Source organism: Cygnus atratus, chromosome 1, assembly GCF_013377495.2.
Source record: "Cygnus atratus isolate AKBS03 ecotype Queensland, Australia chromosome 1, CAtr_DNAZoo_HiC_assembly, whole genome shotgun sequence".
NCBI classification, from domain to species: domain Eukaryota; kingdom Metazoa; phylum Chordata; class Aves; order Anseriformes; family Anatidae; genus Cygnus; species Cygnus atratus.
The window spans coordinates 79,708,258-79,717,518 of record NC_066362.1 but is presented as its reverse complement, the minus strand read 5'-3'; positions in this window follow the sequence as shown (position 1 = coordinate 79,717,518).

Here is a 9,261-nt window from a genome sequence, read left to right as displayed (position 1 = left end):
AGGAAAATGAGAGCTTAAGTCCACTAGTATTCATGTCTTTTCAGCTAATTTCATTTTTTTCTTGGTATTTCTATGAAAAGTAAACACTGAAAGTTCATTCATAGATCTTGACTCTTCTCCAATTTTAAAATCAAAGCCACTCCAAGTCCACAAGCATTTGCTTTCAACAGACACATATAAATATATCTCAGTTCCCATCGCCTTACAAGGCTTAAAATTCAAAATAAGCTTTCTCAAGGCTCTGGGACAGGGTTTGAACAAGGAAATAGTGAGTGCCTTTTAAATTTAATGATATGTTAGATTTAGCTGTAACACTGTTCCCTTTTGTCTGATGCTCCATGTATCTTCACACTCTGCAGTCTGGGGAGCATTGAGGGGTTTCTAGCTGTCTATTTGCCCTGCAAGAGAGGTGCTGAGTACCTGGGGAACGGCTGAGCTGGTGGACTGATAGGAAGATCAGGGTTACAGGTGAACATAGCTGGAATGCTATAAAAAGCAACAGGAAACCTGTTTTGTAAGTGAAGATAGCATGGAAAAGCAGCTGGGGATAGTTTCATTTCTTAGAAAACTGGTCCTGTTTTCATGTCTGAGAGACAGCTCATCACCTGAACAGCCATCATCATGGTCCTGCATGCTTTACTGCCACAATTTCAGCTGCTCTTTTCTTCTTTTCTGGGCAAAAAAATTGTGTCTCAGCTCGGGTACCTGTGAGTAGGACTTCTGTAACACCAACAGAACAATGGATTTATTCTAGGCAAGGATCTGGCTTCCCATCCTGTCACTGAAATAGGAACTAGAGCTGCAGCTTTGAAAAGTACCACTTATTACTGACACTGAAGTAGCTAGCAAGACTGAAGCAGTTGAAAACTGATGTCTCAGAAAAGCATTTTGGCGTATTCCAGGCATTCTGTTTAGCACTATATTTGTGCCAATGTGATTCCACATGTAATTGAGAAAGCTCTTCTAAGGCATGCGCAGGCCTCTTTCAACAGAAACACATAAATCAAAGAAAAAAAATCAGAAAAAAGTCAAACTGATTAAGAAAACTGAGCAGACAAAAAGACTGAAAAACCACAGTGCTCTAGTGCACAAGAGAAACTGCTGTATGAAATGAAGAAGAAATTCCTCAGCCATTCTCTTGGCTGTGCAAAAAGCAGAACAGGTCAAATGAAGCTTTCAGTTCTGAAGCACATTTTGCTGTAGAAAAGCACTCTCAGTCCTGTTTTTTTTTTTTTTTTTAACTGTCTGTTCATACCCTAACTCCACAGTCCACTAACCTAGACAATGATGCTCTCTAGGAATGATGATGGTCACTGGTATCACAAGAGATCCAATAACCCATGTAAACCTCTAGGCATTACACAGCACCTCTTTGAGAACCAAGATGATCAGGAACAGCAGTGGCAGCACAGAGTGCAGGATATGAGCAATCATGTCAAGCAAGCACGGCTTTTTGGGGGCAACCAGGAACCAGAGCTTATTAAGCAGACTATGCCTAGAAGAGTTAGGACAAGAAAATGTCAAAAAGTAGAGCTGAGGAGAAGAGCGTTTCTTCAACAAAGCAATATGTGTCAAAATATGCATGTCTACTACGGGTCAAAGGGAAGATGGCTTGTCTGGCAAGAAAGCAAGTCAGACCAGCAGAAGAGCAAAATGCCACATGGTCACTGAAATGACAGAAAACCAAGACCATGCCAGCAGGGCTAACATATTCATTGTAAAACCATAACACATTCCTGAGAGGAACGGGGAGTGAATGAACACAGGCATTGGCATAAGTAGTCACTTGCAGTTTCCCCAAACTAATTGTTAATTCCACCACTATAAAATTCATCCATATAGAATAGAAATCAATCTTTTGAGGCTTTCTACTTTCCTCCTACCTGCAAATGGAAGAAAAAAGATATCTTGATCTGCAGTAACCTTAGATTTTTCTGTCTCCTCACCAGAATCCCAGGTCTCCCCAAGTTCTGGGAAATGACCCTTGGCCTTTCATTCTCACTGAATACCAACCACAGGCTGCAGCACATGAATATTCTTACAGTATTAAGGACTAAAACCTTCTTCTGTTAAACCTAACCATGTTTCTAAGACACTGTGAGAAGAGAGAAACCCACTTCCAGTCACTCTCTGCTGTTTGGTCTCCAACATGAACATTTTAATCTCCCAAGTCCTCTCCTCTCCCTTTCCTGTAAAGGATGCCTGTGGCATTCTACAATCACAGCCTCCATATTGCACAGTTATAGGGAGAGTGGATGGGTCAGCCCATGAAGTAGCATGGTCCTAATATTTAAGGTATTGAGGGAGATGAGAAATATTCTTTTCTCTCTTTGTCTCAGGCTATCCAAAACAGTTTGGGAACACAGTTAGTGAAGAAGGCCCCTCAGCTGTGACCCCAGTAGGTCACAGAACCATGGTCTACCATATGCCCTGTCAGGGCCAGTCAAGCTCACCAAGCTCCCATACTTTAAAAGCTGCCAATTAGATTTCCATGCCTTACATAGGGATGCAAATCTTATTCATAGGACCATAGAATAGGACCTTAGTCTTGCATATACCAGTTTTGCCTATTTGCTTCAATTCAGGACATTCAGGCATTTCAGTAGCACATCTCAGGCTATCTCTTCCACATCATGCTGTAGCAAAAACAAGAGAGTAGCTGCCAAGCCAAGATCAGCCAAGAAAATAACATTTTACTTTACTTATAGAATCAGAAAGAGTATTATGCAAAATTCTGGGTTTACTCTAGTAAGTAAATCAACATCAGAAAGAACATCTGCAGCATTCTCTGAGTCTAATCCCCTCATAGCAAAATCACCAGTATTGGCTTTTTTGATTCTTTAAAAGCAAAACTGAAAATCCAGTCCTTGTAATCTTCAATTGAGCCAGTTGGTAGAATGTAAATGCAAAGAATGAGATGTCTTACCACTGCCTGTAATCTAAATCTAAAGAGACTAAACCCACAGAGATACATTAAAGTCAGGGAGCAAACTGCCCATCAGGAAAGCAGATGGCAAAATAAACAATAATGCAGAAAAAAGAAAAAGTACTAAACCTCTTGCTGGCACTTAATAGTAACGTGCAGGACAAATCTCACCAGGGTAGAGAATGTTAACAGACTGTTTGTGACAAAATGAAATAGAATTATTTGATTTGACACTTATGCTCTCATAAATCTGACCCATACTATGGGTCAGATTTCATACTATGAAAATACTAATAGCGTTTGCCCAGGGGCTTCAGCCTTAGCTTGGGATGCTGAGAGTTGCTTTCATTAGGAGCTGGCATATGATGGAGCCCAGTGTTCCCGACACAATCTAGCTTCTACAGGGAATCCTACTGACTCACAGACAGGAGGACTCACCCAACAGAGCACAGTCTTTGTGCACTTCTCCGAGCCTATTTCTGCCAAAACTCTGGCCCAAAGGCCCGTCTCCAGGGGCTCTCCTTGGGAGTCTGTGCTGCTGAGCCTATCCAGGATATCACTGCTGCATCTTTATTAACTTTTTCTAGGTCAGTTTTCTCTCTCCTTATTATAGTTCTATCAATCAATGCTTTAGCGTTTCTGTTTTCTGTGTCAAATCCCTTGAAAATCTTCTGTGCTGCATTCGGCAAGACAAATCCCATGTATCAGGTACTGCTTTTGTTGTGTGGACTACTGTATCATAAAAAAAAAGAAAGCTCAATGACTACCTTAACATGTTTAAAAATATGATTGCTATAGTGACCCACTTCATTGCAGCAATGATCTGTGTGTGTGTACCTTTCCTAAAGATATATGAGCACGTTAGAGAAAATGCTGTTTTCAGCATGTACAAAGTCAGGACAGGAGACTCTCTGATATGAGGTTCTGGTTACTCGGGGCTCCATTTGAACAGCCATCTAGCAGGTGTCTGCAGCTATCTTGCCTCCTGTGGTTTAGATTCACTTTCGTGGGAGCTGGCTTTATTGCACAGTATCACAGAACCATAGAATGGTTTGAATTGGAAGGGACCTTAAAGACCATCCAGTTCCAACCCCCCTGCCATGGGCAGGGACACCTCTCAGTAGACCAGGTTGCCCAAAGCCCCATCCAGCCTCGCTTGAACACCTCCAGGGAGGGGGCATTCACAGCTTCTCTGGGCAACCTGTTCCAGTGCCTCACCACCCTCACAGTAAAGAATTTCTTCCTAAAGTAATCTAAATGTACCCTGTTTTAGTTTAAAACCATTACTCTTTGTCCTATTGCTACACTCCCTAACAGAGTCCCTCTCCTGCTTTCTTGTAGGTCCCCTTTAGGTAGTGACTCCCTCAGCCTGTCTTCATAGGAGTGTTTAACAGCACCGGTCCCAATACCACTCCCTGGGGAACACCACTCGTCACTGATCTCCACTTGGACATTGAACAGTTGACCGCAACTCCTTAAGTATGACCATCCAGCCAATTCCTTGCCCACCAAGTGGCCTATCAGTCAAATCCATGCCTCTCCGATTTAGAGACAAGAATTTCATGGGGGACAGTGTCAAATGCTTTGCACAAGTCCAGGTAGATGATGCCAGTTGCTCTTCTCCTATCTGCCAGTGCTGTAACCCCATCATAGAAGCATAACCCCACGGCATAGAAGGCCACCAGATATTTAAGGCATGATCTGCTCTTAGCAAAGACATTCTGGTTGTCACCTAACACCTCCTTATTTTCCATGTGTCATAGTATAGTTTCCAGTAGGATCTGCTCCATGATCTTGCTGGCAGAGGTGAAACTGACTGGCGTGTAGTTCCCCTAGTCTTCCTTTTTTTCCCTTTTTCAAAAATTGGGTTATGTTTCTCCCCTTCAAAGGGGAAGTTCCTTCAGTCCCTGGAGCACTGTATGAGAGAACAGGCATAAAAGGAAGAGAGGCTACTCTTTACTTTTTTTTTTTTCCCCTGATATTTTTCAGTCAGACAGTCACTTTCCATGTGCTTACCACCATCACATGGAGTGCCAGAAGACCTGTTGTGTCCAGTAAGAGGGAGAAAAATCTCATCACAGTGTCCATAATTTGTATATCTTGCCAACTGAAGTTTTTCTTTCCCCCTCCGCCCCCCCCAGTTTTAAACTGTCCTTTTAAAAAAAGCCAGTAAATAAAACAGAAAAGCCTTCTACACATGGCTATCCAGAAAGACAATTTCAGAACAAGATCATACTCGCCAGACTTCCAAAAAAAAGTTTTCTAAGCCTGGAAGGATGAGTATTTAATGTATAGATAAAAAATCCAATGTGTCTGATGAGAAGCAGAATAGTCTAAATCTTTCCGGCTCAATGCTGCTGATGTCTGCATGGTTGAAAATGAACTACCTCGAGGTATATGAACCCCTGGTGTTAGTCTGAATGACACATTCATGTCCATTTACTTGAAATCTAAATCTGTTTTATTGCATTTCATAACCATATGGAAAACGACAGCATCTCTTTATGCTGAACCAGAGCAAAAACTTCCACTTTTTACACACTTCAGCACAAAAGGAACCACTTTCACTTACCCAGGAGTACTGCAGATCCATATCAGTTAGGGAATAAGTAAGATGTGGGTGATGAGAAGAGCAAATGCAGTTTTCCCATTCTTCTATTTTTGAAATCAAGAAATCACAAGGACAGAGCTGGTTATCAGAAAATTGCTTCCAGTCACTCCACAAATGAAATTCAGCTTCTGAATGGATTGAAATTGTTCCTAAATTGTCAAATTTGGAAGTATATGATTGTTCCAAAGATGCAGAAATAAACTCTGCCCTAGTCTCAGTCTCTTCTTTTCTCCTCACATTGTCTTTCCAGATCTTCTTTTCCTGAGGTTTTGTTAGTTTCATGCATGAAGTTAATGCTTCTTCATCCTCTTCAGAGAGATAAGTATCTTCTAAGGTATCTTTAAAAATACAAATACTTGTATTATAATGTGTTGCACTTCAAACAGAAAATAACAGATTTTTTTTTTTTTTAATTGGTGTATGTTGCATTTTAAATAATGAAACAGCCAAGAACTACATTAGAAAAAATCTTCATAATCAGGGAGATGGAAAAGATTTTGTAGCGGGTCAGACATCTGAGCCAAAAGCAAGATTTATTCTCCATTTTGTAAATTTGTGTCATTCTCTCAAAAGCCTGGAAATTTGTACCATTTCTGCAATGAACATAAAAATTTGCTAATTAGATGTCACATTGCTGCAATAGTTGCAGAGAGTGTGAATTTAGCTTAAATACTGGAAAAAGTTCAGATGTTTTTTTCTGGATAATTCCTCTCCCACATCTTTCCATTATGAATATCTTAATTACAAAGTAGTTGCTGAAATCTAAATTTCCTCATGTGTTTCAGCTCCAAAAATGACTTGTTTGGAGTAGTGGTTCATCAGATAATTTAAACTCAATTGCTGGTATTAGCTTTAAAATAATCATATATACTGATGCATTCTACTTCAAATGCATGCACTGTTAAATAAATGTTGGCAAAATAAGTTCAGATGAAGAACTCCTGCACAGTCAGACCAGTGATATGTAGGAGGAGACTCAAGAAAATAACCTATGCTCAGCATCAGTTTAGAACACCCGTCTTATGGTCTAAGGCAATCAGGTATGATGAGATTGACTTTCGTATCATTCCGCAGACCTTCTTGCACTCCCAGCTGCTACTGACTCATGGATTAACACTGAAAGTTATCTTTGCATTTGTGAGTTTTGCCTTCCTGATATGAAACATGATACAAAACCAGGAGCTACTCTTAAAAACAAATCGTCCTCAGCATGAAGGCCCCAGTGTTATATAATTCTATTTAGCTGAAATCCCCGCTTGCGAGATATACTGTTACAAAACTCAAGCTAGTGTGACAGGAAACAGGTTTTCACGCTATGAGGAAGTCAGCACTAAAATGCTATCACAGTAACATCTCAGCTAGAGTTTGAAAATCATGGGTGGAGAATGACGGACCAGGAGAGGATTGTTTATAGTTATGCTCAATACTGTGACATTTGCCAAATGTTGGAAAGAATGCTGATATGATGCTTTACTTACTGAGGGGGATCAAAACATGTTTGACGTCCTCCAAGCTTTGTGTGTTGTTTTTTTTGGTTCGGACCAATTTCTGCAATCGTTTTAATGTTCCCATGGACTCTGCTTTATCATCTGATTCTGTAGCCTGGCAAAAAAACAAAGATGTTAATAGTATTAAAACCTCATCAAACAAACAAACAAACAACAACAAAATCTATGGGTAACCTGGTGCTTATTTTGAGAACAAGAAAATCTCATCTTCAAAGAAATAATTATCTTCACAATGGTTTAAAACTTAGCCATTTCCTTGCCTGTGACCAATAGATACAAAAAAAAGAAGGAAAAGGCAAGTCACAAGAGACATTAAATTTTGATCAGTGTTTGTATTGCTATTTACATATTACTTTAATACGCCCCAAATTACTTAATACTTAATTCCAGATTAATTCCAGAAAGAATTTTAATACTTATGTCTACTATGTTATCCAGAATCATTTTAAGTATGCACAGAAATCCCAGATATGTCAAACTACTGCATTTAAATATGTATGGCAGTGTATTCTGAAATACTGATCGGTATAATTTCTTAAATCAAGGCTTTGCTTTCTGTCCTAGACTAAAGGGCAATGACATAAATGACAATTCAGATCTATTATTGTGCACTTCAATAATGCCCAATTGGAATAACTCAAGGTTTGGATTTTACAGACTCTTAGAGAGGAACTTAGTGAATACGTGGCCATCTCACATGCTTTCAAGTTGTATTAAACTAGCAGCTGTCTTGCAAATCAGTCCAGAAACAGTTGAGTTCTCTTTCAGTCTGACTTAAAATCCTCTCTGCCTTCTTAAGGACCTTGTAAATAAGGACTAAGCAGATCCACCTTAAAGCTCTAGTAAGCTTAGGGTCCTTTTACAGCTTGTATCTGAATATTCATCGTCAACTGCAGGTCAAATCCAAACATTGTTAGATTAGTCATGTTCTGATTTATTTCAAGCCCTTATCTCCTCTTCCAAATTCAGGATAGCAGGACTGCAGTTTTAGCTTATTTAAGGACAGAAATTGAAGCATAATTTTTCAGTCTCCCATTGTGTGATGTCTTTGTAAAATGAATCACAAGGGACTTAAAATGCTAATATTGCTCTGTTAGAAGAGAACTCTCATAGCAATAATCATTTTTTCACTTATAAGTAATGATACAAAAGCAACATGATGACTGAGGTATGATCTGGGATTTCCATCACGGAGACATCAAGATAAATAGAAGATAATCTATTCAGATAATTTTTTAATGGCAAACTCTAATCCTCTTTGCTTTTCATTGGGTAGAGTCTACTGTTAGTGAAACGTCATATGTACTTAATAAATGCAGGAACCCTCTTTTACAAAGAAACAAAGCTCATGCAGTATCAGTTAGTGATGGGACAGCTTTTATATTTACAGTATTTTATTTTGGTTTACCTAAGTATTAAAACCCAGAAGTTTAGGTCCCTATCCAAATGAAATAAAACATTCTTTTCTGTAGAAACCAGATAGACTAACAAGTAAACTGATCATCCCGGTCTCACACAATTTAGGTGTGTTTTCCTGGCAAGCTTCAGCCAGAGCTTTTTGAAAGTGTTAAAGCTTTTTGAAACTGTTAAATGTTACGCTTTGGTTTCAAGCAACTTTCTTCTTGCTGTTTGTTTTATCTGGAAAGTAGCATCTCTGGTTGCTACTGTCCACAGTATGGCAGAAGGAAGTACACTGCTACTGGTTGGACTAATAATGATGGATACTAATTTGGAGTATGCTACTTTCCAGTACCTTCTTCCTCTGTGCAAGGGGAACGATATTCAGCAAGGAACACTGGGGTGATACTGGAAGCCACTACACAGAGCAATAAGACTCCCCGCACAAAAATTGTTAATTTCAAACAAATTTAAAGACCTTTGCCTTTGTTTTTGTTGTTGTTTGTATGTTTGTTTTCCTCTATGTTTTAGGGTCGGAGCATTTGTTTATCTAAATATTAAGCTATGCTTGTATTTTGCACAATCAGTGACTAAAGCTATCTATAATTAAAGAATCATAGAATGGTTTGGGTTGGAAGGGACCTTAAAGACCCTTTAGTTCCACCCCCCCCGCCACGGTTAGGTACACCTTCCATTAGACCAGGTTGCTCAAAGCCCCATCCAGCCTGGTCCTGAACACCTCCAGGGATGGGGCAGCTTGTTCCAGTGCCTCACCACCCTCTGAGTGAAGAATTTCCTCATAAAATCTAATCTAAATC